The following is a 14,172-nucleotide window of genomic DNA, read 5'->3' on the forward strand; positions in this document are numbered from 1 at the left end:
AGGTCCCTAAAGGACCAGATGGGACACTGCTGTCAGCTGATGAGAAACACTCAGTTCAAGGATTAAGTGAGAAAGGAATGAATGTCTTTCTGCCTTCAGACAAACAAACAAAACAAAGATAGAGCAGCGAGCAAGGCAGACATGGTCCATGTCCTCTGGGAAATTCTGTCTTTGACTGGGGAGGAAGCAGGAGGGAGGGGACACAACGCCAGGTCAAGCCTCCTGGATTATACAATTGGTTATTTAATGGCAGGTGTAATATGTCCTAGGCAGAGGTACAGGGAACTGTAAAAATAATTCACAGGGCTCTGACCCAATGTGGGTGGACATGGAAGCTAGCCCTGAGGAAGTGATCCTTGACCAGATGGATGAGTAAAAATTAAGTGAGATGGTAGAGAAGGAGGAGGGGAAGATGGTTCTGGCACCAGAAGTGGGTAGAGCATGTGCAAAGACACAAGTTTGAGAAACTGCTAAAAAAAAAAAAAAAAAAAAAAAAAAAAAAAAAGCCAATGAGAGCCTTGTGGGTCAGGCTTTCAGATACGATCTCTAAGAAATGAGAATTCAAGGGGTAATTCCAGCAAGAGAGTCAGCCTCTAGAAGCTGTGTGGGGAACAGACTGGGGGCAGGGAGCAGTCAGGAAGCTGATAGAGATACCATCGATGGTATAGGCTGTGGAGATAAACTGGGTGATTACATTTGAGAGACTTTTGGGAGGTGGTTAATAGGATTTGGGAGGTAAGGCAACTCACTGAGAGAGAGGAGTCAAAGATGAAACACCAGCAAGATGATGTCTGGACTGTTAGTAAACTGTAATGTCGAAGCCAGAGGAAACCTAGGCATGGCCAAGTTCAAACCCAGCTCAGAGCAAGAGAAAGGGGATCGGATTTGTAAGTGGGGGCCTTTGAGCAAGTCATCTTGCTTGGGAACTCTTAAGCTTAAGGACAAGAGCTGTGTTCATTCATTTATTCAAAACACAGGGTAAGCGAGGCACTTGGGTGGCTCAGTGGTTAAGCATCTGCCTTTGGCTCCAGTTGTGATCCTGGGGTCCTGGGATTGAGTCCCACATCAGGCTCCCCATGAGGAGCCTGCTTCTCCTTCTGTCTATGTCTCTGCCCCTCTCTCTGGGTCTGTCATGAGTAAATAAATAAAATCTTTAAAAAAAAACACACATGGTGAGTGGTACAAGAAATGTGCAATAAATAAGGTGCAAACATAAAGTTTGTGGTGTGTTAATGACAGGGCTAAGGAGGACAAATAGAGCAGGGAAGGGGAGAGAACAGGGAGTTAAATTTTTAGGTAAGATATTCAAGATATGCATTTACAAGCAGGGTGGATCCAGGTTCTGTGGAATCTAAGGAGGGGGGAATCTCCTGTAGACAAAGTATTAAAATATCTTATTTTTGCAGATGGCACAAAGATACTTGACCATATGAATCAATGGGACAGGGTGGTGCGAGTGAAGGAGCCCAGAGCAGAGCTTCAAGAGTTTCTCAGTAAATCTGTCCCTGCTCATGAGTAAGAGGGCTGGGGAAGGGGAGGAGTGTGACTGTGGGTGTCACAAACAGAACCTGTTTCTGTGACTTACAGCAAGTCATTAAATTACTCTGAGCCCCAATTTCCTGATCTATAAATGAGGAAAAAAAATATTATGTCCTTATAAGGTTTTCAGGAGGAAATAAGGCCCTATCAGTAAAGATCCTGACTCAGTAATAAGTGATAGCTAGTATTTTAATTTTTATTCCTACTCCTCACAGATGGATGATCTCACCATGATCTCACCTTGGAGGGGGAGCAGAAAGAACCAGAATAAGGAGAAGATTGTGAGCCCCGGTGACAGGAAGGCCCAGAGCTCCCTGGGAGTGCTGGACTCTGTGACTCAGGGATGCACACACTGTGTGTGTGACCTTTGACCTGTGAACTGGTCTGAGGCAAAGCAGTCTGCGGCAGTGGCCTTCATGTGCTACACTATGCAGCACATCTATGGAGATTGCACCTCCAGTGAAAGCCCAGCTCCCCACCCCACCCCCGCCACCATGGACTTGTATGTGTGAATGGGGGTGAGCAGGGAGCAGAGGCAGGGCACACAGCTGGTATTCATTGCCTTAGTTACACAGCTACTACAACCATCTGCAGAGACTTCTCTTGTATGCGATGGCAACTCTTCTGGAAAAACTGATTGCCCTGGTTGTAGAAGAGGCGATGATCCCAAGCAATAAAATCACCATAGCAGGTGTTGGATAAGCTGGTATGGCACGTGCCATCAGCATTCTGGGAAACTCTCTGGCAACGAACTTGCCCTTGTGGATGTTCTGGAAGATCTGGGTGGCGCAGCGGTTTGGCGCCTGCCTTTGGCCCAGGGCACGATCCTGGAGACCTGGGATCGAAACCCACATTGGGCTCCCGGTGCATGGAGCCTGCTTCTCCCTCTGCCTGTGTCTCTGCCTCTCTCTCTCTCTGTGTAAAAAAAAAAAAAAAAAAGAAAAGAAAAGAAAGAAAGAAAAAAAAGAAATGAGGCGTCTCAGGCATGGGAGCTCACTTCTTCAGACGCCAAAAACTGTGGCAGATAAAGATTACTCTGTGACTGGTAATTCTAAAATTGTGATGGAAAATGCAGGAGTCCACCAGCAAGAGGAAGAGAGTCATCTCAATCTGGTGCAGAGGAATGTTAACGTCTTCAAATTCATTATTCTTCAGATCATCCAATATGGTCCCAATTGCATCATAATTACGATTCCCAACCCAGCGGATTCTCACATTCTCACATATGTTACCTGGAAACTAACCAGATTACCTGAGCACCATGTGATTGGAAATGAGCGTAATCTGGAATCTGCTAGATTTCGCCATTTTATGGTTGAAAAACTTGGCATTCATCCCAGTGGTTGCTGAGTTCGGAGGATGTGGCATCTCAAGTGAGGCTGTATGGAGTAGAGTGAAGATGGTAGGCGTTTCTCTCTAGGAACTGAATCCAGAAATGGGAAGAGACGATAATAGTGAAAACTGGAAGGACATACGTAATATGGTGACTAGAAGTGCTTATGGAATCATCAAGCCAAAAGGATATACCAGCTGGGCTATTGGATAAATGTGGCTACTCTCATCGAGTCCATGCTGAAAATCTATCTGGGATTCATCCCATGTCAATGATGGTGAAGAGAATGCGTAGCACTGAGAATGAGGCCTTCTTGAGCCTTCCATGTATCCTGAGTGCTCAGGGGTTAACCAGTGTTATCAAGCAGAAGCTGAAGGCTGACCAAGTTGCTCAACTCAAGAAAAGTACAGATACCCTGTGGGACATCCAGAAGAACCTAAGAGATCTGTGACTTCTGGGTTGTAGGCTATAGAAATTTAAAAATTCCAAATGTGGATTAACTGTGAATCTCTAGTTTTTATACAGGTACTTGGATTATATCTGGCTTTTATCTTCCTAGATATGTGAATTTGGGCTCACAGAATCGAAGCCCATGCTTGGTTTAATGCTTGCAGTATGAGCCCTTGAATAAACAATTAACTATTGGGGGGGAGGGGAGAAGAAAAGAAAGAAAGGAAAGAAAGACAGAGAAGAAAGAAAGGAAAGAAAGACAGAAAGGAAGGAAGGAAGGAAGGAAGGAAGGAAGGAAGGAAGGAAGGAAGGAAGGAAGGAAGGAAGGAAGGAAGGAAAGAAAGAAAGAAGAAAGAAAGAAAGAAAGAAAGAAAGAAAGAAAGAAAGAAAGAACGAACGAACGAGCTAGGGGTTCAGCAGGCCTGTATTCCAAACCCACCGCCACCCCTGCCAGCCTGCAAGTGTGACCAGACCAGACTCTTCACTGCCTCAGCTGCCACTTCTTCAGCTGTCACATGGAAGGCAGGACAGTCCTAACACCGCCATGCAAGGGGGTTGTGAGGACATAATGTGCAGGCGTGGACAGAGTACAAGGCCACTGTTCCTGCCTTCCCCCTTTTCCAGTCAGACACATGTTCCAGGCCTGTACCCAGGAAGGGAAAAGGCTGTGACAGCCTCGGGCACCCAGTGACCGAAAGCTCCCCCAGCTCTGGGTGTGTGGCTGGCACAGCAAATGCTCTCAGGCATGTAACAAAGCAAGCTCAGCCCATAGTGGGTGATGGTGACGTTTGATGACTTAAAACAATTAAACCCATAATCAGAGGGTGCTCCGACTCGGCTGCTGTGGGTTTGTTTGCCCACGAGTCACAATAATCTTGCTGGAGTGTGCATCAGCCGTTAGCCCTCAAAGTTCTGTTGCTAAGAGATTATGAACCAAATGATGTTTCCAAAAAATAACCACTACAGGATGTTCCAGGAGAGAGCCACAATAACAGCCCAAACAGAATGGATATGTTGTTATTGATAAATCCTTATAAAGAGCCGAGGCTGGGGAAGCCTGGCCATGCACATCCTCTGTAAATTACTGGCTTGCCAAGGTTTCAAACATAACAAAATACAGTTATCTGTGATGACGGGAAGGGCTGTAATATAAGGCCTTCAGGATTCCAAAAGTTCCTCCATCCACCAAGATGTATCTTTTGGAGGCCTGTTGTTTGCCTCTTTGGTGACTGTTTACAACGATCTCAGCCACATTTCGGAGCAGTCACTAAGTCTAACGTAGCTGTAACCACTCCCTGCTTGACACCGTGCCTGGGGGGACAATTGATGAAGTGAGTGAACATAGCTACTTGCAGCCACCTCCATGAGGAACCAGTCAACTAACTGGTTAGAGCAGGACAGTTTCCATCAACAGGAAGTCCGCAAATAGGGCACTTTCGAGAAACTCTTGTCGCCTGGTGCCTAGAAGCACTCTGCCCATGCAGTTTTCCTGGGAAGATGTGGCCATTCTGCTTTGGGTCCCCCGCAAAGGCTCCTGGGTCGCTCCCAGGGGATCTCCATCAGGCGGATGAATTAGTGCCAAGTGGCGTGATACCAGCCTGACAACCGTCTCCCGACACCCAGCACCTCCTCTGCTCTAGCGCCCCCAGCCCCTCCCCGCTTTCTCTCTGGCCTAAAGGTCTACATTGTACCTCACTGGGGCAGGTGGCAGAGGGCAAGGTGTGTTCTTCTCTCTCATTTAACAGGTGAGGGAGCCACGGTCCAGAGGGACAAAGTGAGGTGTCAAGGTCACACAGCTAGTAGGACAGGAGGCCGATGCATGTCCTCTAGCCCTGGATCCCAGGATCTTCACTGCTCTCCAGACCCCTGGGCTCCCCGTGATGGACACCACATAGGAAACCGCCCAGGTGCTACAGTGGCTCCCGGAAAGGGGTCAGTGTTTCCATGGGCCGGCCCCGGTGCCCCTCAGCTACTGTGGGGTGCTGGGGCGAGAGGGCCACCGGCGCTCTACCTTCCTCCTCCTTCCAGGGGACAGGGTCATGAATAAAGCAGGTCATGAAGATCCCACACTTACAAGCTTGTTCAGTCTGTCACTATGTGGGTGACCTCAGGCGAGGTACTAAGTCTTCTGCAGTGCTGTTTTCTTTCTAAATATTAGGACAAGTACCTCCCTCCTTTATGGGGCTGTTATGAGGAATGCATGAGATTAGACAGTTAAATGTTGGTCAGCAGGGTATGTGGGAACCCCTTGGCAGCAGCCGTGGTCACAGCTCTAAGATATCATCGTGCTCACCGCAGCCAGCACCCACTCCTGCTCAGGACCTGGGGTGCAGGCGGTGCCAGCCACAGCACCAGTGCAGTCCCTTGTGGTGATCAGCCTGGGCCAGGAGGGCGGCCAGTGACAAAGGGACACGATTCCTGGGGCTCTTAGTGGTAGATTCTTAATTTTTCAGACGCTGGGCTCAAAGAATGAAGAAGCAGCTCCGAGGGTTTCTGTGCCTAACTACATGTGCTTGCACTGGCTCCCTTGGGCTGGAATTCCCCAGGGACCAACCTAGCGCTCCCTGCCCAGCGGCCTCCCTGCCCTGAATCATGAGCGGGCTTCTGCCCTTGGCCGGGCCGGGGGGCCTCAGCAGCAGGCTGCTGGCTTCCTCCCCGCTGGAATGGGAAAGAGCAAGCCAGGGCAGGGTGCTTCCCGAGTCTCCCTGGAAGTTGCTCCTCTGAGAGTCTTTTTTTTTTTTTTTAATTTATTTATTCATGAGAGACAGTGAAAGAGGCAGAGACACAGGCAGAGGGAGCAGCAGGCTCCATGCAGGGAGCCCGATGTGGGACTTGATCCCGGGTCTCCAGGACTACACCCTGGGCGGAAAGCAGCGCTAAACTACTGAGCCACCCGGGCTGCCCGCTCCTCTGAGAGTCTTAAAACCCCAGTCCAGAGAAGGACATCGAGGGAGAACCCGGAGCCGGACAGATGAAGGCTGTGTCGGAGGGTCATGAATTCACCACCCCGGCCACTTGGCACCCGCCCCCCGCACAGCGGCTCTGTTATCCTGTGGGGTCAGGACACTGTTTCTGCCGAGTCATCCTTTCTTGCCCAGAAGGGATCCTGGCCCAGAGCCACATTCCTGGTGGGGTCTGAGTGCCACGGAGGCCGGAAACTTCCTTTCTCACCAGACCCCAGTGCTCCAGCCGGGCACACAGTCCGGTCTCTCAGCAGCCTCTGCTGGCCGCCAAGGCTCTCCTTGAAGCATCTGTGGGGGTCCTCCCCCTAGGGCCCCCACCCTCCCTGGACCCTGACTCTGAGTGATATAAGAACATTCCATGGCAAGGGACTGATGCTAGCATGCCAAGGGAGGAGAGACTGGGACTAAGGGGGTGGGGGTGGGGGACTCCAGGGGCATTGAGGAACTATTTCAAATTCCCCAGCTGCCCCCTTTGCGGACCCTCCTGCTAGTGAGGGTTCAGCAGCCCCACTGCAAAGGAGCCTACTAGTGTAGGACAGGCCCGGGCAGGGGCCAGATCTCAAGCTAGAGAGGAGACGAGGCAGTCTAGGAAGCTTCATCCCTAGGCCTGTACTGCCCCCCAACCAGCAACTCCAGCATCCCCTTGTTGTACAAAATTTTGGTGTCCACAGAAGTGCAAGTTGATCACACCATATGCAGAGCTCATGTTTCAGGAACCATGTGCTAGGCCCTACACTAGGACCTGGCCCCTAGCAGTGGACGACACAGATGTGGCCAATCCTAGTACCTCTCCCATCCGTTCCAGGCCCAGCAGCCTTGCTTCCAAATATGCTGTCATCCCAGATCACTTGGGTCTCCACTCCTAGCTGGTGACCTTGAGCAAGTTACCTCTCTCTGAACCTTGTCTTATCTACAAAACAAGGGCAAGCTAATACCTACTTCATAGGGGTGCTAAGAGAGATATATGAGTTCATATGAGTTGATATATAATATACGTACATATGTGTTAATATATGTAATCTAAGTTAATATATGTAAAATGTTTAGAACAGGGACGCCTGGGTGGCTTGGCAGTTGAGCATCTGCCTTCAGCTCAGGGCTTGATTCTAGTCTGGGGATCGAGTCCCACATCGGGCTCCCTGCGAGGACCCTGCCTCTCCCTCTGCCTGTGTCTCTGCCTCCCTCTCTGTGTCTCTCATGAATGAATAAATTAAATCTTAAAAAAAATAATTTAGAACAATTCTTGGCACAAAGACTTCAGGATGTGTGTGTGCATGCACCCGCGCACATGGGCTGCTGTGCACACCGTGTCTTTGCTCTCACTGCCCTCTACCTGGAATACTTTTCTCCTTTTCTACAGGAATCTAGGGGTTCAGTCGTGGCAGAGTTTTCAGAAAAGAGGACTGATGGGGACCGGCCTGAGGTCAGGCCCAGCCCTGCCAGGGCCACCAACCCTTGCAGAGCACTTCACGCTCCCCAGTGAGGCAGATGAGGGAAGGGGGCTCAGGAAGGCATACCAGACTCTTGCCTGATGGTGCAGCCCTAGTTAGTGCTGGAGCTACGGTGGAGCCCGGGTCCTCTGACTGCAGGAGGCACTATCCCTGCTCCCTCACGGCGCAGGTCCCTAGGAAACTTCAGACACCCCAAGTTAGCCACCAGAACCTCAGAGCTCCCCCAAGGCCCAGCAGCCAGACGATGGGCCCTCCTGGCCCTTCAGAGGTCCTGGAGTGGGCAGGAGTCGTCTCTCAGAGCCAGGCAGGGCCATGGGAGGCCCCAGGACAGGGGGCGCTGGCCCAGCAGGAAGAGCTCAGCCCAGGAAATTCTGAGCAATGCCGGCAGACCACAGAGCCCCCAGGCTTCCTGCCCTCTCCACACAGGCGGCCCTGTCAACGTCAACGGCTTTGTGAAACCCTGCCTGGCGGGTGGCCGCAGCTCTAGGGGCCCCGGGTTCACTGGCTGTGGTCGCCCTGTTCCTTTGCAGCCCGGGAGAAGGTGGCTTCCTAAAGACTGCCCTCCACGCGGCAATGGAATCCAGCTGCTGTGAGGAACAGGCACCTGATGGCGCCCCCTGCACCCTGCACCCTGCACCCTGCACCCTGCCCACTCCCCCACCCCCGCCGCATGTCCTGGGCCTCCAGACCCCGGGGCTCCTCCCCTAAGCCCATAACTCCCTATGCTCCCCAAGATGCAGGGGACCCCTGGATGCAGCCGTAGGGTGGGATCTGTGGTCGAATAACTTTGGAGTGGGGGATATGTGGGTTAGAAGCCCAGTTGATAGTTTCGCCAGCTGTGTGACTTCGGGCAAGTTGGTTAACCTCTCAGTTTCACAGTGCCCTCGTGTGTACAATGGTGATTTAAAAAACACACCTGCCTTGTTGTCAGAATTGAATAGAACGATGCACATGGAGGGTTAGGTACAGTACCTGACACACAACAAACCTTCCGTAAATAGAAACCCTTGTTTCTTTTTTTTTTTTTTTTTTTTTAAGATTTTATTTACTCATGAGAGAGAGAGAGAGAGAGAGAGAGAGAGAGGCAGAGACACAGGCAGAGGGAGAAGCAGGCTCCATGCAGGGAGCCTGACGCAGGACTCGGTCCCGGGACTCCGGGATCAGGCCCTGGGCCAAAGGCAGGCGCTAAACCGCTGTGCCACCTGGGCTGCCCGAAGCTCTTGTTTCAGTAAACACTGTGAGTGGCAACAGAAATTAGGGTGCAAACACTATCGCACTTATTTGATTTTGCAATTTTAATTAAAACCATCCAGACCCGGGACACCTGGGTGGCTCTGTTGGTTAAATGTCTGCCTTCGGCTCAGGTCGTGATCTCAGGGTCCTGGAATCAAGCCCCACATCCGGGGGGGGGGGGGGGCGGGGGGGCATGGGGTGCTACTCAGCAGGGAGTCTGCTTCTCCCTCTCCATCTGCTCCTCCTCCTGCTTGTGCTCTCTCTCTCTCTCTCTCTCTCTCTCTCTCTCTGTCTCTCTGTCTCTGTCTCTCTCCCAAAGAAATAAAATCTTTAAAAATATAAATAAATAAACAAACAAACAAATAAATAAATAAATAAATAAAACCATCAAGACCCAATCTACAATACCTGAAGGAAGTATATACCTTCCTCTGGACGCTTCCTCTCCCTTTGAATTGCTCAGGAATCCCAAGACCTACATGCTTCAAAAGATGGAGGTAGAAGGTCCAGCTTCCACCTCTGGGCCAGGAGAACTAGAACTCTGACCAGTCCCACTGCCATGGTGCCGGTTGACAGTTGTTTCCATGTGGTCGGAAGGAGGAAGCTGGTCCCACCCCACCCAGAGCCCCGCGAGGCCACATGGATCTTCCAGGCAAGATGACTCCAAGCATGGCCCAGAGTGCCCCACTCCTACTCCCGGGGCGCTACCCATATCCATGGCTTGTTTGTGTCCATACGTGGTTGTTGCCAGTGCTGAGCCCACGGGGCTTTTGGGTCCACCCTTCACAGACTGGACAGGCACTCAATCTCTTTTCCTTCCTCAGGATCCACATGGGGGCTGGGGGTACTTTTCCTGTTCAGACCCCCAAACAGAAATGGTCTCCACGTTTCTCTGTGTCTGCAAGTCTCCAGAAAGCTGACACCTTGGCCACTCCAGCCCCCAACCCGACGGCTTGCCTCAATGCTGATTCACTGGCCCATGGACCACCAAGGCAACCCTCCCATGTATCAGAGAGAGCACCATCACTATGGGGCAGCCTGCCATTCTATGTTTCTTCACAGTAACTAGACACAGGGAGAAGCCAAAGTTGAGGTCAAGGCAGCGACAAAGTCCTTTTCTCTTTAGGCTCCAGGAGCGCGGGATGGGAACTCCTGCAAAGGGGAGACAAGGAGGTGGCATTTCTGTATCCCCCAGATGCTCCAGAGTCTGAACTCCCACCAGCATGCCTACATGGCTCATGAATGTTGACTGGTCAACTGACAAGAGCAAAAAACCTATCTGAGGCAGGGAGGATGAAGCAGAGCTGCTGGCTTGGGCGGAAGAGGGGAAACCAGGCCCCCAGGAAGCAGGGAAGCAGGAGGAGGGGTCTGCCGGAGGAATGCAGCGGTGTCCTGGGAGCACAGGATGCATTTCTGGGGGCAGTCAGGGTGGTGCTAGGTAGCCTGAGGACCCGGGAAGCATCTCTGGGAGAACCCTAGAGATTGCTGGACTCCTTCAGGTGTGCAGGTGGGGCTGGGGAGCAGGAGGCAGGAGCTAGTGGAGCAGCAGCCCCCACGGGGGTGGGGGGAGGTGGCTCTCACAGGGACTCAGAGGCAGCCATCAAGGTTGTAACTCCCCTCCGTGAAGGGAGCCCTGGTTCCAACTGTGAGTCAACAGCAAGCACACAGCCCTTGACGGAGTCCAGAGCTCGGCTGCCCCGGAGAAGAGCTGGCCCTTCCCCAGAAGCTGCTCTGGCTCTCTCTGTGCCCATCTTGGCGCCCTGTGCTGAGGTGTGCCAGCTTGCAGGGGCCTCCGGGGCTGGCACAGCCGCTGACCTGGGTTCCCTCGGGAGCAGTGGGCACCAGGAGTGCCCAAGGAGGACAAACACCACAGCCAGGACCCGCTGCAGGGGACCGGTGGGGTCATGGCCTTTGAAGCCCCATGACCCGGTTTCAAACCCTCGCTCACACCTGCCAGCCGTGTGCCAAGGTACCCTCTGTGAGCCTCAGACATGCACCCGGCAACAATACCGACCCCGTGGAACTATCCAGTGGCAGGATGGAGAGCGCTCAGCCCAGAGCCTAGCACGTGGTACCAAATGGTGGCCTCATGTGGCCTCATGCTGGTACCGGTGTCCAAGTAGTCAGGTGGGGTCACACAGGCCTCTTCCAGCCTTGTGCGTCCGTCGGTGGACTTGGCATCTCAGGCCCGGTTGGAGGAGGCTGGGCCTTGGCCAGGGAGCACAGGAGGTTTCTCACCGTGGCAGGGAAATTGCCGGTTGGGGGTGTGGACAGCCACAGTGACCGTCTCTCGGCAGGACGGATGCGGCTTTGCTGACAGAGAGTCTGCGGCCTGGACAATGCCAGCGGTGCAGGTCTGAGGTCAGCAGTGGGGAGCCGGGCCCACCGCGGCCTCGCCGTCCCCGGCAGGGCCCCACCAGGGCCAGGCATCTGCTTCCAATCAGGGAGGGGGCGGGGGGTGTTGCTGAGGCCTCCTCCCCAGGCCCAGCTCTTGCCAGGCAGAATGGACACCAAGGCTGAAGAAGCCAGGGAGACATTCTGGGGACTCAGGTCATGGGGAGAAGGTCGAGAAATGGAGATTTACTTGTGGTTAGTTCCCTTGGAGGAAACCCTCTGCTAGCTCCCCCCTGTGAGCATACCCAGGGGAGCCCAGGCAGTGGCCCAGACTGCCCGGCTCAGGCCCATCCTGCTCCTGCTCACGCCCGTGCCTGGGGGCCCTGCCCCGCTCTGTGCCAGGCTGAGCAGTCTTCCTTCACATTAAATCCCGTTTCCTCAGGAACACCTCCCTGGCCCCATGTTCGGTCCCCGTTAGACAATGGTGTTGGCATGATTCACTTTGTGCTTACGTAGCTATCTATGTCAGTGGGAACCGTCTCTGTCTCCCTTGGGACCCTATTTCTAAAATCCAGCACAAAGCCTGGCACAGAGCATGTGCTCAGTAAGTATTTGATGAATGAATGACTGAATTCATTAAGCCTCCTAAGTCTTCTAGCAGTTTCTGAGTGTGATCTTCATTTTTTTTTAATCCCTGCAGGATAATCAGTGATTATACCCATTTTATAGGCCCAGAGTCAAGGTCAGAGGGGGGGTTCTGGACCCCAGCTCCTAACCCAGTTGGAGCTCATCCTTTACCTAGGAGGAGGAAGCGTGTACACTGCCAGGAGAGTGGGCTTTGTAGTCAACCACCCTGGGATCAAACCAAAGTGCTGCTGCTGCTGGCTCCACCACACCCACACTGGGGGGGGGAGGGGGCGGCACCTCCCCGAGCCTCCTCCTCCTCCTCCGTGCAATGGTGCAAGGATGGGGCTGACATTAACGGGCTGTGGCAAGGCTGCCATGAGCCCCAAAGGTCAAGCGGCTAGTGTGAGAATGGTATCTCTGGGCTCGCACAGCCCTCCTTGCCTCCCAGGGACCATCTCTCGGGCACTGAGTGGTTTCCTTAAGGGCACGAAGGGTACAGGCCTTCTTCCCCTGGGCCTGGGAGCGCCCTGAGGGTAAGACCAGGTCTGGTGCCTCCCTGCATCCCACTTTGCTCCTGGGCCAGCACAGGCCAGGGGTGGTCGCCCAGCTAGATGCACAGATACGCATCCCATTTGCCTGGGTCCAGAGTAAAAGCACTGCTAACTTCCTGCTCATGAGCAGTCTCCACCCACCCGGATCCAAGGGCTGGAGGATGAGTGGGGAGGCCCGAGCTAGGGAGCAAAAGAGAGCTTTCAGAGAACCCATGAGTTCCTAAAGAAGGAGCAACAAACACCAGAGAAGGAGTATGACCAGAGGGAGGGCACAATCTAGAATGAGGCTGTGACAGAGGCCCTGCAGAGGGCAGGTGGCCTGGGACGTCCTTGTGCAGCCCCCAGGCCTACAGAGACAGAAAGGGTGCCTGGGAGGGAACAGGAGACCTAGCCTAGACCTTGGCTGCAGGTGGGCATAATGAGGACAAAGGAAGCAGAGGCCCAGAACACAGACACAAGCTTCCAACCTATGTCTCAACTCGGACCTCTGGGTATTCCTGTGCATATTCCAGAACCCTGCCTGGCACAGAGCGTGTGCCCTATAAACATTCGTTAAATGAATGACTGAAGAAGAAGGAGATATTTCCATTAGCTTCTTAACGGCTCTCTCTGCCTCCCTCGACTCTGTGCCTTCTTGCAGCCACCCCCAGGACCACTGGGACCCTATCACTCCCACTGGGAACCTGTGGGTAGAGGTGGGGGAAGCATACCAGTGGCCTCTGAGCCAAATCTGGATCACTGACCCTCCCTGTTTGGCCCACACTGTGTGTTTTTGTTTTGTTATGTGTTAAATTTGAATCACTTGCTAACATCTAAAAATAAAAGTGCCCACAGAAAAATCTGGGTTTCTAGCCTCTCTGAAGAGTCAGTTGGGTGACATATCAACAGGTCCTGCCCACTGGACAGTGGCAGGAGCTGCTTGGAGAGGGCCTGCCCTCCCAAAAACCTCTTCCTGCCCTGGTGCCTTCAACCTCCAGCTTCCCACCCTGGGCCCTGCACACAGTGGAGAGAGTGACCCCTGCCCACAGGCAGAAGTCCAGACCTTGCGCATGTGACCCTCACTCAGGTTGAGCATCTCCATCTATCCATCCTCACTGTCCTTGCCCCCGAGATTCTGTCCACATCACACTACCTCCGATACTCCTACAACCCATGCTTTTACACACCTCGGAGTGCTTGCAAAGGTGGGACCTCGGCCACGGTGGGGACTGTTCTGATGTCTACTTGATCCTCAGTCTAGGCTCAAGGCCATCTTGGCAGAGGCGAGGCTTCCTGCCACCCCTTCTCAGGGAAGCGCCTCTCTGTGTCGTGACAGCCTGGGTACTCACACCACAGCCTGGGGACCCACACTACAGCCTGGAGACTCACACTACACCCTGGGGACTCATACCACAGCCTGGGGACTCACACCACAGCCTGGGGACCCAAACTACACCCTGGGGACTCACACCATAGCCTGGGGACTCATACCACAGCCTGGGGACCCACACTACAGCCTGGAGACTCACACCACAGCCTGGGGATTCAAAGCACAGCCTGGGGATTCAAAGCACAGCCTGGGGACCCACACCACAGCCTGAGTACTCACACTACAGCCTAGGGACTCACAACACAGCCTGGGGACCCAACGACAGCCTGAGTACTCACACCACAGACTAAGTAGTCACATCACAACCTGGGTACTCACCTCA

General features: G+C 53.1%; 1 long non-coding RNA gene across 1 annotated transcript; it reads left to right on the forward strand.

Annotated features, from left to right (window-relative positions):
* The first annotated feature begins 504 nt into the window (after positions 1–504).
* On the forward strand, positions 505–5,389 carry LOC118355027 (uncharacterized). The gene is made up of 2 exons (XR_007411341.1): positions 505–1,515; positions 1,755–5,389. It is a non-coding gene; the product is annotated as an uncharacterized LOC118355027 (long non-coding RNA).
* Positions 5,390–14,172: the final 8,783 nt, after the last annotated feature.

The sequence above is a fragment of the Canis lupus genome, chromosome 6, assembly GCF_003254725.2.
Source record: "Canis lupus dingo isolate Sandy chromosome 6, ASM325472v2, whole genome shotgun sequence".
Lineage (NCBI taxonomy): Eukaryota > Metazoa > Chordata > Mammalia > Carnivora > Canidae > Canis > Canis lupus.